Consider the following 21356-nt stretch of genomic DNA (forward strand, 5'->3'; position numbering starts at 1 on the left):
GCCGATCAAACAGAGATCAATGTAATAATTCATGTCTTTAGTTTACCTAGTTCAGGATTTTCTTCATTAAATCTTCCACTTTAAGTTTACATTACTTTTGAGATTTGTCTACCATTATTAAGAGTGGGTTGGTCTAACGTTCAGATATCTATGGCTTCACAAAAGCAGCAATATTATATACAATAATATGTTAACTGATTATGACAACTCACAAATACCAATTCAGTTGCTTGACAAAAATTTAGATTAAATGTTTTCCTTGTAAATAAGACAGAAGTTCCATTCTCAACAGTTCTACATAGTTTCTTTAGACAGTAACATTAAACCTGCCATATTGATTCTCTCTGCTTCCTCCTGCAGGACAGTGTTTGCCAAAATGTGCAGTCTGGGAAGAACTTCTCTGTGAGTCTGAACCTCAGTCCTCAAACTCGTTGTTCCTCTGACACCTTATTCATGTCCATCAGAGCTTCTAACATCAGCAGATGGCACTGGATTAAAACTGATCATTTTTGTGTCTTACTGTCAGATCCCAGAGATCTCCTCCATCTGTAGGAGCCATAATTAAATATATAGAATTTTGATGATCACTGGGTTTTCATTTGTTTGGTTGTTATGGGAGTCACGTGGGTGCTAGCGGCGACATAAATGGGCGTTGTCAGTCTGTCATTCACGGGGGTTTGATTTTGACAGAGAGGAGGGCTGGGTAGCCGTAATTTTTGTTGACCGCTGCACAACATGTTTTGCTTTGTTACATTAGAGCCTGTGACGTTGTAAGAGTACAAATCGTGAGATGATCACATTACTCTGTTAACTCTCAAAGCACTTTAATAAATAAGCAAACAATTCCACCTTTCGCATTATTGCATAAGTTGACAGCGCGTCAGGCAAAGAGACAAGCTCCATCCCCGGCCTTTAGCGACTGTGGAAGTCGCTACATCTTTAGTCAACAAAAAACGGCATTCTGGAGAAGCAAGCCGCAAGCAGGATCAAAGAAATCAGATCAAGGAACCTGAAAGACGCCAAGTAAGTGCAGCGCATCTGAATGAGTGAGCCAGCAGCGCCGACAAACCTGACGCAATTCTGAGGAGCGCAGGTAAGAATACCTGTGCATGTCTGGTTGTGGAAAAGGAAGCCACATTGCATTAGCGCTGAGATGTTTCAAGAGGAGACACTGAATGGAATGAATGTTGGTTAAATGTGCAACGCTTTTGCTTCGCTCTTGGATTGATGTCTGCGCTGCGTCTTATTAATTATGCTGCTTGGATGACGTTCAATGGACAATTAAAGCGCCGTTACGTTGAAAGGATTTTATGGTCAAAGTTTATTGTGGCTTCCAGTGGATATATGTTTTATGGATGATCACTGAAGATTAAAATAAAAAAAAATCGAACAAACAAACGGAAAATCATGAGTCAGCCAGGTGGTGATGATTGTTCCTCTAATGATTTGGGGGAAAGAGAGAAAGTAAAATGACTGGGAAAGCATTGTTGAATAAAATTGAAAATTTACAAAATGAATGCAAAAATATGTCAATAAAATGAAAGGACTAATACAAAAATGAAAGAGCTTATGCAACACAATGAAAATCTTTCTCAAATTAAGCAGTATGTGGTGGATTTAAAAGCATTGTGTGAAAAGGCTTCAAGTTCCCATGTTGAGGTGTTGCCTTTGGTGCCAGAGGAAGAAGTAATAAAACAAGAGGAATGGTTTTCAAGTATCATGAAATACACCAATGTGTTTTTAAATGAAATTCAAAACTGGATAAATCAAAGAGAACAAAACCCTGCTGTTTGTCCAAAGCAAATCAATTTACTGGAAAACAAAGTTGCATCAAATACTGAGACTGAAGTGGAGGATGATATCAAGCCAAGTGACAGTGTTTCAAATGTTGAAAGCCACAAAACTTCTTCATCAAGATCTTCAACTTCATCTGTTCGTATGAAAGCTGAGGCAGAGTTGGCAGCTTTAATGGTTAAGCAGAAATTATTGGAGGAAAAACATGTATTGGAAGAAGAGGAGGAACGTCTTCGTAAAAGAAAGGAAAGGCTAAAGTTGAACACTGAAATTGCTGAAAAAATGGCAACAATAAATGTCCTTAAAGCTCAAAGTTTAACAAGTAAAAAGGATCTTCAAAAGTTTCAGATGGAATGAATTCATACATTTCAATGAAAGATCTAAACAAACCCTTAATGTTGATGCATTGGAATTTATACCTCACATCTCTGCAAAACAAAATTCATTGACTAATGCTGAAACTCAAAACAGGAGAAAAGAAAAAACCCAGGAATGTGTCATGCAACAAGCAGTGTTGACTGAATCTTCTCAAAATAATCATCCTCGACAATATTCAGTTATTCCTTCAAATCCATCTGAGGCAAATGGACAAAATGACTGTCATACAAATGGTATGGTGGAACTGGAACCCCAAAATGATGTTATTGGAATAATGACTAAACAAAATGAAATAACAACACGTTTAATCCAACAGCAAAGCTCTTTTCCTTACCAAAGAGAGAAATACTTCATTTTGATGGAGATCCACTTCAATATTATTCATTCATTAAAGCATTTGAGAATGCAGTTGAGTGCAATACAAAAAATAACAGTGATCGTTTATATTTTTTGGAACAGTACACAAGAGGCCATGCAAAGGAACTGGTGAGAAGCTGTCAACAAATGAACTCAGATCGTGGTTATTGGAAGGCAAAATCACTGTTGAAGGAGCACTACGGTGATGAACAGAAGGTCGCAGCTGCATATCTGGACAAGGCACTTTCATGGCCGTCGATTAAAACAGAGGAAGTAAAAGCTCTTCAGAACTACAGTTTGTTCCTCAGGGGATGCTGTAATGCAATGGAGGAGGTGCAGCATCTGAGTGATTTGGACATGCCTTCTAATATGGTGAACGTTATTAAAAAATTGCCGTATAAATTTAGGGACAGATGGAGAAGCCATGTTTGTGACCTGCAAGAAAGGCATAAAAGAAGAGCCAAATTTATGGATATTGCAGATTTTTTGGAGAAGCAAATAAGAATATTAACTGATCCTGTATTCGGTAATATTCAAGATTCTCCACTTTCTTTACCAAGTAAAGGAATGAGTAAACCCAAGTATCAAGGCAGACCTGGAAATAGAGGAACAAGCTTTGCCACCACCATGCAAGTTGTGGAGAGTACACCTAAGCTTGTGGAAACGGAAATGAAGAATAATCAGGTTGGAAGGAACGTCTGTATTTGTTGTGGAGGAAGACACATGTTGGACGTATGTGCACAGTTGGGAAAAATGGCTCATGAGAAGAAGATAACCTTCTTAAAGGAAAATGGCATCTGTTTTGGCTGCTTGTGTATAGGACACATCAGTAAAGATTGCCGTAAGAGGATTTCCTGTTCCAAATGTAGCCGGAAACATCCCACCATCCTGCACAAAGAAAGTACACCCTCTGAAAAGACCGACAGGAACATGCAGCCGCATGTGAACACATTGGTGTCGAGTGGTCTTACAGGGGCTGGAGACCAGGACTGCAAACTGCCCATTGTACCTGTCCAAGTAAAGTCAAAGAAGGGAAGCAACATTATTGCAACATATGCTTTTTTGGACCAAGGGAGCACTGCAGTTTTCTGCACTGAGAGTCTAATGCGCAGACTACACCTTGAGGGAAGGAAAGGAAACATCCTCCTGAGAACCATGGGCCAAGAAAGAGTTGTGAGCAGCAACACTTTATCAGGACTGGAGGTTGCCGCTCTTTGTGGGGACGAATTTCTGGAGCTGCCAAAAGTGTACACACAGGAGTCCATGCCTGTACATAAAGGAAATATTACAACACCAGGAGATATTGAAGGATGGCCACATTTAAAACACATAAACTTGCCTCAAATAAATGCAGGAATCGAACTTCTGATCGGAACAAACATTCCCAAAGCCTTGGAACCTCTGGAAGTGGTGTGTAGTGTTGATGGAGGACCGTATGCCGTAAGGACAAGGCTTGGCTGGACCATCAATGGGCCACTTTCAGGAAACTGTGAAGCTACAGGCGATCAGAAGCATCCACAAGTTACAGTCAACAGAATTTCTGTTGTCACGCTGGAGGAGCTTTGGCAGCAACAGTTCAAAATTGACTTTCCTGAGAGCAAAGTTGATGAACAGGTTGGATTGTCAAGAGAGGATCAGAGATTTCTGGAAATAGTGACTAACTCTGCCAAATATGTGGGTGGTCATATCCAGATAGCATTACCTTTTCGGAATACCAGTATCAGTATGCCAAACAATAAGAAAGTTGTTCAACAACGTCTGCGCTTTCTAAAAAAGAGATTTGAGAGAGAGACAAAGTCTTCATGAATGAGCTCCTGGCTAAAGGTTATGCTGAAAAGGTCCCGGAAGAGGAGATCGATCGCAATGATGGCAAGCTGTGGTATATACCACACCATGGTGTTTACCATCCGACCAAGAAGAAACTCAGAGTTGTGTTTGACTGTGGAGTGAGCTATCATGGAACATCTTTAAACTCCCAACTCTTACAAGGACCTGATCTTACAAGCTCTTTAATAGGAGTGATCACAAGATTCAGGAAAGAGCCAGTTGTAATTATGGGAGATATTGAATCCATGTTCCATCAAGTCATGGTTCCAGCTGAAGATAAAGATCTATTGAGATTTCTCTGGTGGCCTAAAGGCGATCTGGAACAACCAACATCTGAATACAGGATGAATGTACATCTCTTCGGGCAACTTCATCACCAAGTTGCGCCAATTTTGCACTCAGAAAGTGTGCGGATGACTTTGGACATCTCTACAGTGAGGAAGCTGTGAAGAAGTTGTTGCACTGTTTTTATGTGGACGATTGTCTTGTGTCCGTTGGAACTGATGAGGAAGCAGTGTTAATGTACCAAGAGTTGGTTTCTTTATGTGCCAAAGGAGGATTTCTGCTCAAAAGTGGATTACCAACAAGCCTGGAGTGCTGGAGGCCATTCCTGAAAGTCACAGAGCAACAGGCATGAAAGAGTTGAATATGGAATTGGATTCCTCAATGATTGAGCGAGTTTTGGGTGTGGAGTGGTGCATAAAATCAGACTCCTTTAAGTTCAAGATTGTGCTTAAGGACAGACCACTCACCAGAAGAGGAATCCTTTCAATTGTCAGTTCTATCTATGATCCTCTTGGAATGCTAAGTCCTGTGGTCTTAACTGCTAAGAAAATCCTAAGAGATCTATGCAAGGAAGGAATCGGCTGGGACGATAATGTACCAGAACTGTTTTCCAAAAGATGGTTAACATGGCTCCAGCAGCTCCAGCTATTGAGCAAGTTTGAAGTGAGTCGATGTCTGAAACCTGATGGATTTGGAGAAATCACGAGTGCTCAGTTGCACCATTTCTGTGATGCCAGTGAGGATGGATATGGAACAGTGACCTATCTGCTGATTGAAAACATCTGTTCAGAACAACACTGTGCGTTTGTTATGGGAAAGGCTCGTGTTGCTCCTCTTAAATCCTTTACCATCCCGAGAATGGAGCTCATTGCAGCAACCATGGCCAGTCGATTAGATGTACTCTGGAGGAAAGAGCTGCAGATGGAACTTCTGGATTCTGTGTTTTGGACAGACAGTGCTTCTGTTCTTAAGTACATCAGGAGTGAGACTTCAAGATTCAAGGTTTTGTGTCCAACAGAGTTTCACAAATCTTAAGAGTTTCATCTTCCTCGCAATGGAGATATGTGGACACAGCCAGTAATCCAGCAGATATGGCCTCAAGAGGAGTGAAAGTCGATGTTTTTATGAAGAATGCAAAATGGTTGTCTGGGCCTCAGTATCTTCTACAATCTAGGAGTGAATGGCCTGTCTACCCAGATGATATCAGTCTGCTTTCATCTGATGATCCTGAGGTAAAAAAACAGTTGCCACAGTGAGTGTTGAGCAAGCTGGAGAAAATTCTGTTACTCGCTTGTTTAAACGCTTTTTTCTACCTGGACACATCTTAAGAAGTCAGTGGCATGGCTGCTGAAATTTAAGGACTTGCTTCTGTCCTTTGTGAAGAAAAGGAGAGAATTGTGTTCAAGCTTACCACAGTCAGAGGTCAGTAAAGAGCAACAGAAATCATTTGTGGAAGAAAAGCTGAGGAACTTTAAGAGGACATCTGTGATTAAGAATCTTACAGTGGAAGATCTGGACAAAGCTGAGGTTGCCATCATCAAGTTCTGTCAGAGGATGAGATTTTCCTTGGAGCTTGTGAGTCTGGAGAAGGGACAACCCATTATAAAATCAAGTCCTCTTGAAGACTCTGCCCACAGCTGCAAGATGGAATTCTCAGAGTGGGTGGGAGACTCAGTAGATCATCGATGCCAGTTGAGGTGAAACATCCCATAATACTAGCAAAGGATCAACACATCTCCAAGCTCTTGCTTAGACACATACATCAGGAAGTTGGACATGGTGGTCGTAACCACATGTTGTCTAAGCTAAGAGAAAAGTACTGGTTGATTGGAGCTAGTACAGCAATAAGAAAAGTGTTATCTAAATGTGTCATCTGTCGACGCCTTAATGCTCCACCAGTGAATCAACAGATGGCGGATTTGCCCAATGAAAGAATCATTCCAGATGAACCTCCATTCACGCGGGTGGGAGTGGATTACTTTGGACCCTTCAGTGTGAAAAGTAGGAGGAGCGTGGTGAAGAGATATGGTGTTATATTTACCTGCCTTGCTATCCGTGCTGTTCACATTGAGGTTGCTCCATCACTGGATACTGACTCTTTCATTAATGCGTTCAGACGTTTCAGTGCAAGAAGAGGTCAGGTTGGAGAACTGCGTTCTGATAACGGAACCAACTTTGTAGGTGCTGAACGTGAACTTAGAACTGCCATTGAACATTGGAACCAGGTGAAACTCAATGACGTCTTTCTGCAAAAGGGAGTTAAATGGACCTTTAATCCACCTGGAGGTTCACATCACGGAGGAACCTGGGAGCGACTGATAAGACTGGTTCGCAAAGTACTTAATTCCATAATGAAAGTACAAAACCTGGATGAAGAAGGTCTTCATACAGTACTTTGTGAGGTTGAAGCCATCATTAACAGCCGCCCAATTACCAAAGCCTCAATGGATCCTAACGACCTGGAAGCTTTGACCCCTAATCATCTTCTTCTGTTAAAGACCTCCCCGATATTACCACCAGGAGTATTCCATTCCACTGATATGTACACACACAGAAGATGGAAACAAGTCCAATACATGTCTGACTTGTTTTGGAAAAGATGGGTGAAGGAATACCTACTACAGCAACAGGAACGTCAGCGATGGATTGGAGTAAAGAGGAACCTCATCGTGGGAGATCTGGTTCTATTCATGGACAGTTCAGCACCTCGTAACTCTTGGCCAATGGGACGTGTGATAAAGACTTTTCCGGACCGAAGAGGATTTGTTCGTCAAGTTCGGATTAAGACTCAGACTAGTTGCCTGGATCGACCTATTACCAAGCTGTGTCTACTGCTGGAGGCAGATCACAGTTAAAGACTTTTAGATCCAATTATCAGACTTTGATTGTATTTGGACATAAAATGTCTCTCATTTTTCTTTAAATGTAGACTTTAAGATTAGCTATAGGATTCCTGTGGGTAATATTGAAATACAGTAAATGATTGACTTTTCTCTGCATGTTTTATGTCTCCTACTTGGTTAAATCTAGGTAATTATTAGAAGGGGTCCTAATAATTAGGGGCTGGTGTGTAGGAGCCATAATTAAATATATAGAATTTTGATGATCACTGGGTTTTCATTTGTTTGGTTGTTATGGGAGTCACGTGGGTGCTAGCGGCGACATAAATGGGCGTTGTCAGTCTGTCATTCACGGGGGTTTGATTTTGACAGAGAGGAGGGCTGGGTAGCCGTAATTTTTGTTGACCGCTGCACAACATGTTTTGCTTTGTTACATTAGAGCCTGTGACGTTGTAAGAGTACAGATCGTGAGATGATCACATTACTCTGTTAACTCTCAAAGCACTTTAATAAATAAGCAAACAATTCCACCTTTCGCATTATTGCATAAGTTGACAGCGCGTCAGGCAAAGAGACAAGCTCCATCCCCGGCCTTTAGCGACTGTGGAAGTCGCTACAAACACACTCACCACCAAACAAATTTTATTTGATCATTTTACCACTTTTGAATTCCACGCTATTGTTTTTAGCAGCCCTCCAGTTTTATCTGTCACAATTTATAGACCACCTAAAGACAGTGCTGCTTTTATCAAGGAATTCTCAGAATTTTTAACAAACATACATTCAAAGTATAATATGATAATTTTAACCGGTGATTTTAACCTGCACATAGATAATCCTTCTGACCCTACATCAAAAGAATTCTTAAACATTCTTTACTGTATGGATTTTACCCAGCACGTCACGCAGCCGACTCACAACAGAGGACACACTCTGGACCTGGTCATCACCCATGGGCTGTCCACCAGTGTGTCCTCTGTTGTTGACTTGGCTGTCTCTGACCACTACTGTGTGTTTTTTAACATCACCGGTTTTATTCAGCGCGAGACCTCGGTGCGAACTGTGAGGAGGCGCTATCTAACCTCTGAAGTGGCTGCAAATTTTACCAGGGTTTTAGACGAATGCCCCCCTGTGATTCTACCTGCACCCTGTGATTTTATTTTTAATCATTTTAACCTCAAACTGAAGAAAAGCCTTGACTCCGTTGCTCCACCACCACCAAAAGATTAACGTAAAACGTGTATCACCCTGGAGAAACGAAGAAGTCAAAAAATTCAAAAGAAATTGCAGGGCAGCAGAAAGGAGATGGAGGAAAAATAAAAATGCAATCAACCATCAAATACTTTGCGAGCAACTTAAAATTTACAATAATACACTAAGGCAGAGGTTCCCAAAGTGTGGGGCCCGCCCCCTAGGCGGGGCGCAGAGCCATTGCAGGGGGGGCGCGGTATGAAAAGAAAAAAATAAATAAAAGAGTGCTTGGATACTGTGGACAGGTTTTTGACGGGGCTCCCACACAAACGCAAAGCAGGAGATGAAGCATCGCCAAATATGTTTCCAAACCAACTTCCTTCCAAGCCAAAGACTAGAAAATATGGTGAAGCATATCTTCCCTTTGGCTTCACCTGCACAAGTGCCAAGGTAGGTCTCCCCTGCAGAATTAGTTTCCCTGCGTCGGGAGCAGCGCTAGGTTCTCCAAATCACGGACAAACAGGATCCCACATTCTTGATTTTTAGTTCACAAACACTTCTTGTAATAACTAACTACTCCTGACATTTTGGACATGTTAGCTCTTTATGCAGTAAAGTTACAGTGGGATACGAATAATATCAGGCTGATCCTGCCGTAATTTGTTCCCCCTGTTCAAATCACGGACAAACAGTATCCCACAGCTGTTTATGTGTTTAAACCCATTTTGCACAGAGAGACATTTTTTGAAAAATGTATTGACAGCAATGTTGAATATTATTACACAGGAAAAAAAACAACTACACGTAAAATAATCACACAGTGACGCCTCTGCCTTTCTAAATGCAGGGACAGTAACTGTGTGTGTGTATGTAAGCGTGTAAAACCTGAAGATAGTCAGATTAACAGTATTTTGTCTCTATCTGCCATTCTGCAATTCATCTCATGTAAACAATAACGTGGCGCACAGCGTGACGTGAAAAGAGGCACATACCTTTGGCGTTGCGTGACGAACTCTGTAATCCTCGTCCACACATAAACGCAAAAAAGGAGTTTTAAATAATCTCCGTTTTCGGTGAATCGCAACGCCGTTTACGTGTTGACGAAAGGCCCAAACGCACAGAAACAGCTGCGTTTTCAAAAATACCGGTGTAGGTGTGGACGCAGCGTAAAAGAGTTAGTAGTATATTTTATTACTGCCTGTAATTTATTGCCGTTTACTTGTATTTGCTTAATCATTTACTAAATGTTTGAGGTGTGAAATAAACCGCAATGGAGCAAAATATGGGTGTGTGTGTTTGGAGGATGTGTTTGTGCGCGGGGGGGGGGGGGCGAACATTTTTCTTGTAAAAAAGGGGGGGCTGGCAAAAAAAGTTTGGGAACCACTGCACTAAGGAATTCAAGAAATTCATACTTCGCCAAAATAATCAGTAATAACAAAAATAATCCCAAGGTCCTCTTCTCCACCATAGATCATTTATTTAACCTGATTTTAACAGCTCCCAAAGAACCCCCACAGACTCACTCTGTGAGCAGTTTGCAGACCACTTCAGGGGAAAAATCAACACCATCAGATGTGATATTTTATCTTCTCGTGATATGATTTTAAACACATCTGAGGGCTCGATTGTACCTGAGGAGACACTGGACAGCTTTGTCCTGGTTAATGCTGAGAACCTTAAGAAAGTTTTCTCCACAGTGAGACTCACCACATGTCTTTTAGATCCAATCCCCTCTTCACTTTTTAAAACACTTTATGGATGTTTTGAAGCTGAGCTTTTATACATGATGAATTGCTCTCTTCAGTTGGGTGTCTTCCCTGCTGCTTTTAAAACGGCGGTGGTGAGGCCCCTTCTGAAGAAGAGCAATTTGGATTGCAATGATTTTAATAACTACAGACCTGTATCCAACTTACCATTTTTAAGTAAAATTTTAGAAAAACTTGTTTTTACTCAGATTAATGATTTTTTTGATTGATAAACAGATCCTAGAAATATTTCAGTCTGGATTTCGGGTGAACCACAGCACAGAGACCGCTCTCCTAAAGGTTTTAAATGATCTTAGATGTAACTGGGACTCCCAAAAGCTCTCAGTCCTGGTGCTACTGGATCTAAGCTCAGCCTTTGATACAGTAGACCACGCTATACTTTTAAACAGACTGAAACACATGGTGGGCCTCTCTGGTGCTGTACACAACTGGTTCACTTCCTATCTCTCAGACAGAACTTTTATGGTGTGTATGGATACATGCTCCTCTAAGATCCATAAAATGACATGTGGTGTGCCTCAAGGGTCGGTTTTAGGCCCTGTACTTTTTAATTTGTATATGCTCCCTCTTGGCAGTGTCATCAGGAGGCATGGAGTGAACTTCCACAGTTACGCTGATGATACTCAGCTGTATATCTCCGTGTCTCCTGATGACACCAGACCAATGGATGCCCTTTTTAACTGTATTCTAGATATAAAATCTTGGATGGCAGAAAACTTTTTACAGCTTAACCAGGACAAAACTGAAGTTTTAATCATCGGTCCTGAGGCTCAGAGAGAGAAACTCTTGTCTAAATTACAGGCATTTTCACTATGCCCTTCACTACAAGTGAAAAACCTGGGTGTTATTCTTGACTCTGAGCTTGGTTTTATCCCACATATTAAACACGTAACCAAAATTGGATTTTATCATCTAAAAAATATAGCCAGAGTCCGCCCTATTCTCTCTCGGGCCAACACGGAGATGCTGATGCATGCTTTTATTACCAGTCGCATTGATTACTGTAATGCCCTGCTCTCTGGTCTCCCCAAAAAGAATATTTCACCTTTACAACTTTTACAAAACTCTGCAGCTCGTGTGCTGACGAAGACCAGAGGGCGGGCCCACATTACACCGGTTTTACAATCGCTGCATTGGCTCCCGTGTGTTTCAGGATCGATTTTAAAGTTCTTTATTGGTTTTTAAATGTCTTAATGGTCTTGGGCCTTCTTATCTTTCAGATCTGCTTTTACCATATGAACCCTCGCGTACCCTGAGGTCCTCTGGTACTGGCCTTTTGATTGTTCCTAAAGTCAGGACACATACTCACGGAGAGGCAGCTTTTCAGTGGTATGGTCCTCGACTGTGGAACAGCCTGCCGGAGGAGCTCAGGGCCGCAGAGAACGTACATGTTTTTAAGAACAGGCTCAAGACCCACCTTTTTAATTTAGCTTTTAACTAACGTTTATTTATTTTATGCTTATTTATTCTATCCTGTTATTCTATTTATATTATTAATTTAGTTTTACCTAATATTTATTGATTTTATTCTTATTCATTTTTTATCTTCTTACTCTGTTTATACTTATATTTATATTGTATCCCACTCTTATTTATTTTATCTTTTTATCCTGTTTATATTCTTATTAGGTCATATCTCCAGTGTTTCCTCGAGGGGGCTCTCTGCACCGGGGCTGTGATCGACCGTGGCTGCTGGGGCTCTGTGGATCCTCTCAGCCTGGCTGGGGGCTTCTTTGCCTCCCTCCTGCTGTGTGCCCAGCCTGAGGCTGCGGTCTGTGACCCGCTCCCGGTGCAGACAGCTCCCTGTGATAGTGTTTCCTCACTTGGCTAATGCGTACCCAGCCCAATTTTACTCTTTAAGTGTGTGTGTGTGTGTGTGTGTGTGTGTGTGTGTGGGGGGGGGGTGTTAGTAATGTGTATATCCATGACCGTTTCTGTTAATGAGAGTGTGGGGAATGAGTGGGAGGGTGGGGTGGGCTGCTTTTAACCATGTAAAGCACTTTGTGCTACAGTTTTTTTTTTTTTTTTGTATGAAAAGTGCTTTATAAATAAAGATTTATTAATTGATTGATTGATTTCATAACTGCCATAGTTTCGGTGCAGATCAAACAGACACACGCCCCTTGAACTCTTTGAAGAAATATTCAATCTCTCACCGTGTCTGAAATTTTCTGCACTCACTTTCTACCTTTCGCTTCTTTGGTTCTGCCATGTTTAGTAACTTGGGGTAAATTTCTTCTGTGATTGTCCTTTTGGTGGAGCAACTGCCTTGATCAACAGTAGCTCCTCTGGTGTTAAAACTAAGAAGTGCAATACACTCAAGCAAAAGTTGAAGTGCGGGCCATATTCTATTCTATTTATAAAATTACTTATGGGCCAATTAAAAATGGCCCATGGGACGAGTTTGGACACCCCTGGTTTAATAATGTATATCCAAAATGTACTACTTCTCTTTTTATTGCTGGATTTCTTTCATTTTATTAAGCTCGCATTATGACCACTAGCCTAACATTGCATTGGTCCCCCTTGTGCTGCCCAAGCTGCCCTGATGAAAGTAACATCCACATGGATGGCATGAACCAAGGTTTCCCAGCAGAACATTGCCCAAAGCAACACACTGCCTACACAGACTTGCTTCACTCCCCACGTGCATCAATGTGTCTTTGCCACCCAGGACCCTGTCGCTGGTTCGCCATGGTTCCTTCCTTAAACCACTTTTAGTAGATACTGCCCGCTGCAGGCCGGGAACACCCCACAAGCGATGCACTTTTTGAGATGCTCGAAGCTAGCCGTCACAATTTGGCCCTTTTCACTAACATTGCTATTTTTGTCCATTTTTTCGTGCTTCTAACACATCAGCTTTAAGGACAAAATATTAACTTTCTTCCTAATATATCCCACCCACTAACAGATGCCATGATGATGAGATAAGAGTTATATATGTCTCTGTACACACACACACACACACACACACACACACACACACACACACACACACACACACACACACACTATATTTATCTATATCCATCTGTCTGCGACAGATAATACCAAACCAAACAGATTTCACAAAATGGCATCAAATTTCAAAAAACAAGACTTTATTTTAAAAAGTATGCACAGTTTTGGACAAAATTTCATTCATGGAACAGCACTGCATCTTCACTACTTCAGGTAGTTATTTGAACATGACACAGAAAATCAAGACAACTTTATCAGAGCCTTTCCAGCCTGCAGGAAAATCAATGGCATTTCTTTACACAGAATAATAAACATCAACAAATATCACATGTCAACCGTGTAGTTGCAGAGACAGGCAGAGCAAAAACCAGGCCTCAAAAACAAATAAATAACATTTGCTCACACCTGGATCCAGTAGTCCGAGCTGGACTGCTGCAGAGGGCTTTCATGACAAAACTTCTAATCTGTGGTAGCTTGCTTGACCTTGTGGGAGAGTTAATCTGGAGCAGGACTAACAGCTGGGACTCTGTAGTCCAGGCAGACTGCTGTGGTGTTTATTCTAAAAACTATTGCGCCCCTCTGCGGGTCGATGCTGCTGAGCCAGTTACCGTAACTGTCTCTCGCTGGGTCGTAATCATCTCTCACCTACCTACACAGTTACACACAGAAACACAAAGAGGGGGGAAGAGAGCATAAATCAATCACTTGTTCAACTGAGACTAACACACTCTACCCAACACTGTAAAATCAGCATCCAACTGATTTTGGTAATATTTGTCATTGTTGTACTTAAATTTGTAAACCTTGTTTCAAACGGCATGATTAAAGACATTCTTTTGTTTCTATTCTCCTTCCCGGCCTGTCGAATGGTGGGCGAGGCTATAGTGTTAACTCCAGGCGCACTCTATGTAAGGTTCTGGTTTCCTTATTTGGTAAGCAATGTTACTTCCTGCCCTTTGTGGGCTCACATGTGTTTGTATATGGTGGACCGTTAAGCCACCCTTGAATCATACTGCTGGGTGTTTGTAGAAAAGGAAAATCCAAACAATAATCAGGTCCTTTGCCCAGTATTTCCTGTCAAGTTTACGCTCCCAGAAAGCTTGACAAAATAAAACATGATTATGTTTAGGGATGGGTACCGGTAACCGGTGTCGACATAAACGGTAGTAACCATACCGAAAAGCAGCGCACATTTCGGTGCTTTTTTTTTTCCCTGAGATATCATACACTTCAGATTCTAGCCAATCATTTTACCTTTCCAAAGACAGTAGGTGGCCCCAGGTACGTACGTTCTTTTAGAGCAGAGCTACAGATTAAAAACGCCCAAGGCGAAGCGGTCAAAAGTCTGGCTGTACTTCACAGCAAAAGATGCAAACTCAGCAGCCTGCAACAAGTGCTTTAAGGTGATACTGTGCAAAGGAGGTAACACCTTGAATCTGCTGAAACACCTGGCGACGCATAGCGTTTTTTTTTAAAGCTGAGAAATGCACTGTACCTACCACAGGTGTGGTGCCTGTTATCGGACCCGGAGTTAGCAACACCCTCCAAGAACCTGAAGAGGAGTGTCCTGGCCCCGAGCCCCGCCAGTGTAGCAGACATGATGACGGATGATGATGGCAGCAGCAGTCGTTCTTCTCTGGGCGAGTAGCTTAATGTTGTTTGTGTGTAATTTACATTGAGTAGGCTAACTATGTTATTAAATTAATGCATGTAAGGTGAACTAGCAAACACCGTCGTAGTTACATGCAACTGTCTTCTTGTTTGATGGCAGATGCTCCCTTCACCCTGGCCAAAAGGCTAAAATGACCAAAGAAAAAGTGGAAAGCAGCTAAACATGAGAGGTTTTTGGACAAAGTTTGTGTTCTCCATTCTTTAAGCACCGGCACTGTTTCAAAAGAACCGGTTTGGCACCGGTATCAGATAAAACCTAAACGATACCCATCCCTAATTATGTTACATTGTGTTTGTTAACAGCATAATATATCCACTCATTTTGCTAATGCATTACTACGGTAATGCCATCTTTTTTAAAGGCCATGGGTATTCATGCATAATTTATTTTCTAAAGTTCTAAATATCATACTAGCGTATTCAAATGCCATGATAAAGTGTATTTACTCAAATGGCATTCAAAAAGTATGTGTCATTTTTTTAAAATGTCATAGTATGCTGCATTTTATATTGTTGTCCAAAACATCTGCAGTGCAGAGATTGCTAAAGTGTTCAATGACAGAAAGTGATCATCATGATGATTGACAGTCAGGCAAAAAGGATCAGCCAAACCTGAGCTCTCAACTTCATTGTGTTCAGGAATCCAACGCTCCAAAGTAATTGAAACTATTACAATCACCAATTAAGTGTCCCTGCTTTGGTAAGCTCACTTGTAAATTGTATGACTAAAATAAGTAAGATACTCATCTGATCTGATATGGATTTGAAAAGCAGACGCAAGCATTTCTGGATTGAAGTTGCTGATCTGGATGTTTAGTAACCCCAGCAAAGGGGTATAAAAACTCTGATCACACAATCAAAAAAAAAAAAAAAAAAAAAAAAAGGAACCCAAAACATTAAAAATTAGACAGAAACAATATTTTTATGAAAGTTGCAGGTTATATAGGGTTAGAACCACAACAGCTGGATCTATTGGAGGCTTCTTTTGTTTAAATAAACAAGATGAATTGTTTAAATTATTCCAGGCAGCTGAGCTCTAAAGCCCAGATCAGAGATATCTTCAATGTCCTTTAACATTACTTGAGTCGTGGGTTAATATCTTTTTACATTAGTTCTAATACGAGTGCAGTTTCGTACTCACAGAACTAACTTTTAGCTTTGTAGTTTACTCCAATTAAAAAAACAAAACCAAAAACCCAGCAGTTGGCATCTACAGCAGTAGGGCTGTTCGATATAACAATATATATCGGATGAAAATATAAAAACGTCTATCATTTCATTTTACGCTATCGTTTGTTTCGTGGTGTTGCAAAATAAACTGCTTACGGCAATATTTTTTCATAGTTTTGATGGTCACTGTAGTAGCTATATTAATTTCTTAAAGTTCTCTCTTTCTCTTATATTTAATACAACCACACTAGTGACGGACAAGCGCCTATGTTTATGCGCTGTCGTTAGCAACAAGGACGGTAAAACCACCGTGTGTCCGCTTGTTTATTTTCCACGTAAACCTTTCACAATAAAGCTCAAGATCCTGTTGAGACTTTTAAAATAAACTGAATCACACGAAAGAGTATGCAGAGTGTTTACAGATGAGAAGCAAAAAAAGAGCCGTCAGGTGCTAAAAAATAAACCTTAGACTCAAACGTTAGAACAGGCTTTTCCCCGCAGCACGCTCTGTAATAAATACTCACAAAGAAACCGTCGGGCATTACAACTTATGTCTAAAAATTTATCGTTTCATGCGTCGGTTAAAACACTGACTCCAGGCACACGACGCACAGCTGGAAACACTTCACGCAAGTCGAGCTGCCCGAGATTCACAGAATTTACAGAAAATGTTACATTTTTGTGATTTATATCGTTATCGGGAGGATAGATGTCTTATATCGGGATGAGATTTTGGTCATATCGCACAGCCCTACACAGCCGATTACTTCCACATTTATAAAAGTACTCATATCCTAACCCTCACCTGTCCTCCTGATTTGCCACGACCGAACTGCCTTCATCCTTGAAGCATCCCAGTCTGTCCTGATGATGCTGTTATCCAGCCGTGTGCCATTAATGAAGCGCAAGGCATGCTCTGCATCTGCACAGGTGTAGTATCTGGGACAGCATTAAGGCACAACATGTGTAAATCATGACGTACTGGTAACTTCAATTTCTAAGTGCATGGCAGCCAGTCAAATTACTGACTCAGTATATTTTAGCATGAATTAAACATTTTTAAATGATACTCGACAAAGCAGAATCCACAAGCAGTCTTCTTGGTTTCGTCCAGGCCAATGATGATACGTGTGACATCTCCACTTTTAGAAAACAGCTTGTGCACCTGTTAACAGTGGCCCAAAAAAAAATAAAACAAAAATAAAAAAAAAAAAAGTTGGAAAACTTCAGAAAATTTAATAAGAAAATATCTCCTGTGAATTTCCCAACTCTGGGATTGATCTTATGATAAACATTAAAACACTATCAGAAAAATTAACACTGAAAATATGTTTATTATGTGTTTTTGACATATAATTTTCTTATGTGCGACGTATTGACGTTCAGTTTTTTTCCATCATATTTTTCACCCCTGGAGCACAAAGACAGCTTCAGTGCAGTGCTGCTGAAAGTGTCAAGCTGCTGGTGGACTGTCAACGACATTGATTGGCTGCGTATATACGAATGTGAATCGCATTATTGGCTGAACTATGGGATAAGGTGGCATCGTTCTAATCCCATATGGGAGCAGCCAGGCACTTACTGACTAACACTGCAAAACAGAATTGTTAAAGTATTAATTTTAATTTCAATTCAGGTTAGATTTTTTTTTGTGCGCAACGCAGATTTTCTGTGAGCAGAGACCATGCCAGCAGTGCGCAATTGCGCACGTGCGCAGCTTAGAGGGAACATTGCTTGTTGCATTAGAGCCTGTGATGTTTTAAGAGTTTGAATCGCGAGCCGATCACATTGCTCTGTCAAGTTTTCAAGCACTTTAATAAACAAGCAAGCAATTCCACCTCTCACATTATTGCGTAAAGTTGACAGCGCGTCAGGCAAATAGGCAGGCTCAATCCCCGGCCTCTAGCGACTGTGGAAGTCGCTACTCCTCTTTTCTCTTTTTTTAAACTGAGCACCTGATGGCTTTGAACTTTTCTTGTCCATCTTGGTTTTTAATTTTGCACTCCAGTATGAACACCCATCCCCCAACTCGAGGATCACCACAACATAACCTAACAGACCTACACCTTAGTTCACAGATTCGCTTTGTCTAGGGTTTATTTCTGGGATTTCACACAACCCAGGATTCGGATCATGAATACATAATGGGCTTGGATTTACAACATTATGAATGAAATGTGCTCTATTTGGGAGCAGCAGGTCTCCCTCTCCTTTCCACGGGTTGTGTGTGAGACTTTAAATCAACAAAATATAAAATATTCATTTTAAATTGTTATTGATCCCTTTACCCCGAGTCCTAAATTGTATATTTATTTTTTTACTCTTGAATATTTATTGTTCGTTTACTTGCACTGCTGTAACTGGAGCCTCGTCGTCTCGTCTCTCTATATACTGGACTGTATGTAGCGGAGATGACAATAAAGTTTACTTTGACTTCAGCAGCGAGCAGGCGCACTGAGGGCGCACTTTATAGAATTTCAAAAAAAAACATCGGTGCAAATTATAAGTCTGTATCATAATGTCTGGTGTTTTCGTGTTGTTGGTTTGTTTTATTTTGCGAGTTGGTTATTAGATGGTGCTCCAGCCAGCCAGAGAATCCCCCGCCGCCCCGCCCTCTCCTCCCTGTGCCGCAAGCAGCAGGCGCACCTCGCAAACGGAGGGCGCCCTTACTCCCAGCAAATGGGCGATAGAAAACCGATCGGTGCCTATGCCATCCCTAATATGCGCTGGCATGATGTCGGGGCAGCATGAGTACGAGCAAATTTATTTATTTATTTTGCCCGTGATGCCTCCCACCACGATGACGCCCCGGGCAACCGCCCGTGTCGCCCCGCCCGTATCTAAAACCGCTACTGCCTGTGAACAACACTGGCGTGGTGTTAATTGTTTGCTGTTTTCGCGATCGCGTCGCGCGCGAGAATATCACCAGGTAAACATTTTTAAACATTTTGTTGTTCAACAGCATCAAGACTGACAAAGTGTGTTTGAGATAACCCCACAAGTGTCACAGATGACACAAATGGCGGTTTTTTGTTTTGTTTTGTTTTGTTTTGTTTTGCTTTGTTTTTTTGCTGGTTTGTCGGTAGCAGCTCCTGAAACGCAAGTGTGCCACACATCTGTTGACCAAATCCAGTTAATCTAAGCGCCAGTTAATCTGGAACACCGGTCCGAGTGTGCGGTGAACTGAACTACAGGTAAGAAGTTATGACCTGCAGTCTATCTGAGTCACATATAAACCAAGTTTAGGTGGAGTTTATTTTCCTTGTGCTGACTTTTTACAGTCAGTTACAATAACTCGTACTGCGTACTAGCTAGCATGACAGAGTTTCTATACAGCTGGGTGGGTGCTATGATGTTACTGATAGTGAACTTTATTTTATTCATAAGGTTAGTTAGTAGAGTTGCCAATGGCTCCTTAAAAATGGAATGGTCCCTCATTCAGAGAAAATATTACGCGTTTCGTATTGAGCTGAGAAGCGACGCAGTTTGTCCCGTACTTTAGCTATAATGAAAAAGAGACACAAAGCTGCAGTTATTCTGTCTTTAGGCTGCACAGCTGCCTCTTCTCTCACTCTCTCCCCCTCCCTCCCCTGTTTCTACTTCAATCATGAAACTGATCAATGATCAGCTGATCGCTTTTCTCTCTGGTTTGTTTATCGCCCACTTTGCGCCAGAAAGAGAAAACCAGCGGATGTCGCGGTAAACAACAGCAGCACGTTTAAGCTTGATCAGCTGTTAGAACTGATTTAATATTACTTTCTAGTATCAGCTGATGTTTGCTGGAGCCACAGCCTTAAAAGCTGCTGGTCATGATGTCGGTTTGGATATGTGGTGGCAATTATCTGAATCTTTCGAACAAAGTTTTTATCTCATGTAAAATGTATAGAAATCATACATATACCAACAAGACAGTGTGAGACAATAAAATGTTGTGGTCTATAGTGTCAAAAGCAGCTGTTAGTTCAAGGAGGACAAGAACAACATGATTACCAGAGTCACAGGTAAGGAAGATATCATTAAAATCCTTTAAGAGTGCTGACTCAGTGCTATGAAAGTTTTTAAAACCTGATTGGAAGACCTCTAAGATACCGTTCTCATTTAAAAAAATCCATCAATTGGCAGTGTACAATTTTCTCTAAAATTTTCGACATAAAAGACAACTTGGAGATAGGCCTGTAGTTAGCCAATACAGTGTGGTCCAGGGCAGGTTTCTTAAGCAAGGGTTGTACTATTTCATGCTTAAAATTAGCAGGGACTACACCAGATATTAAACTGCTGTTTATAACAGTAAGAACAGCCTATGCTAGCAAAAATCTCCTTAAAAAATCAGGGTGGGACAGGATCATTTGGGGAACCAGAGGGCATCCTCTAAATAAGAAAGAGTCACAGGCTCAAACTGGTTAAAAACAGCAGAGCAAGGGATCGAGACAGAGGGGTCAGACTCAGGGGAAGAATGAAACACCTGAAGTTTGTCCCTCTTCCATCTCATGTTCAGCTTCACCAGACATTAGTAGCTTTTAAGTTGTTTACATATCATTTATATTTTTACCAGTCGTTGTTGAGAATTTTAATAGTACTTTTTGTAGTATAGTTTCTCAACAGTACTTGTTTGTTTTAATTTTTTACTGGTTTGTGTACACTTTTAATTAAGATTTTTCTAAAAAAAAAAATGGATCAAATTCATTTTCTATTTAATTATAAAATTCCTCCTAATTATGTCCTGGGATTTAACTATTTAATTATAAAAAAGGAAACATCACAAAAAACTCTTAAGGTCATGAAAATTAATTGAGATTTAGCAATTCAGTGACGCATCCACCTTCTTTATTGAAAAGTATCGATATCGGTATCAGCGATACTGGCCCATATTTACTTGGTATTGGATCGATACCAAAATATGCAGTATCGCACACCACTACTGTCCAGCCGTCACTAGAAGAGAAAACAGACTCCTCATCAATCAACCTGCCCAGGCACACCTGTTCCCACCACGCCTCTGCGCCTCCCCTTTGAGCTCACTGCGTCACCCCTCCTCTGCAGCAGACCCGAGACCACACCTCCGCAACACAAATATTTAAGTTAAAAACAAAAATCTGATGTCTGAATCATTTCTAAT

At 41.0% G+C, this 21356-nt stretch overlaps 1 long non-coding RNA gene across 1 annotated transcript; it reads right to left on the reverse strand.

Moving 5' to 3' along the window:
• Positions 1–13522: 13522 nt before the first annotated feature.
• LOC116336341 lies at positions 13523–17412 on the reverse strand. The gene is made up of 3 exons (XR_004200697.2): positions 17330–17412; positions 17046–17179; positions 13523–14048 (listed from the first exon to the last, which is right to left on the reverse strand). It is a non-coding gene; the product is annotated as an uncharacterized LOC116336341 (long non-coding RNA).
• Between the last annotated feature and the right edge of the window lie 3944 nt (positions 17413–21356).

Source organism: Oreochromis aureus, linkage group 17 (genome assembly GCF_013358895.1).
Source record: "Oreochromis aureus strain Israel breed Guangdong linkage group 17, ZZ_aureus, whole genome shotgun sequence".
In the NCBI taxonomy this organism is placed as follows: domain Eukaryota; kingdom Metazoa; phylum Chordata; class Actinopteri; order Cichliformes; family Cichlidae; genus Oreochromis; species Oreochromis aureus.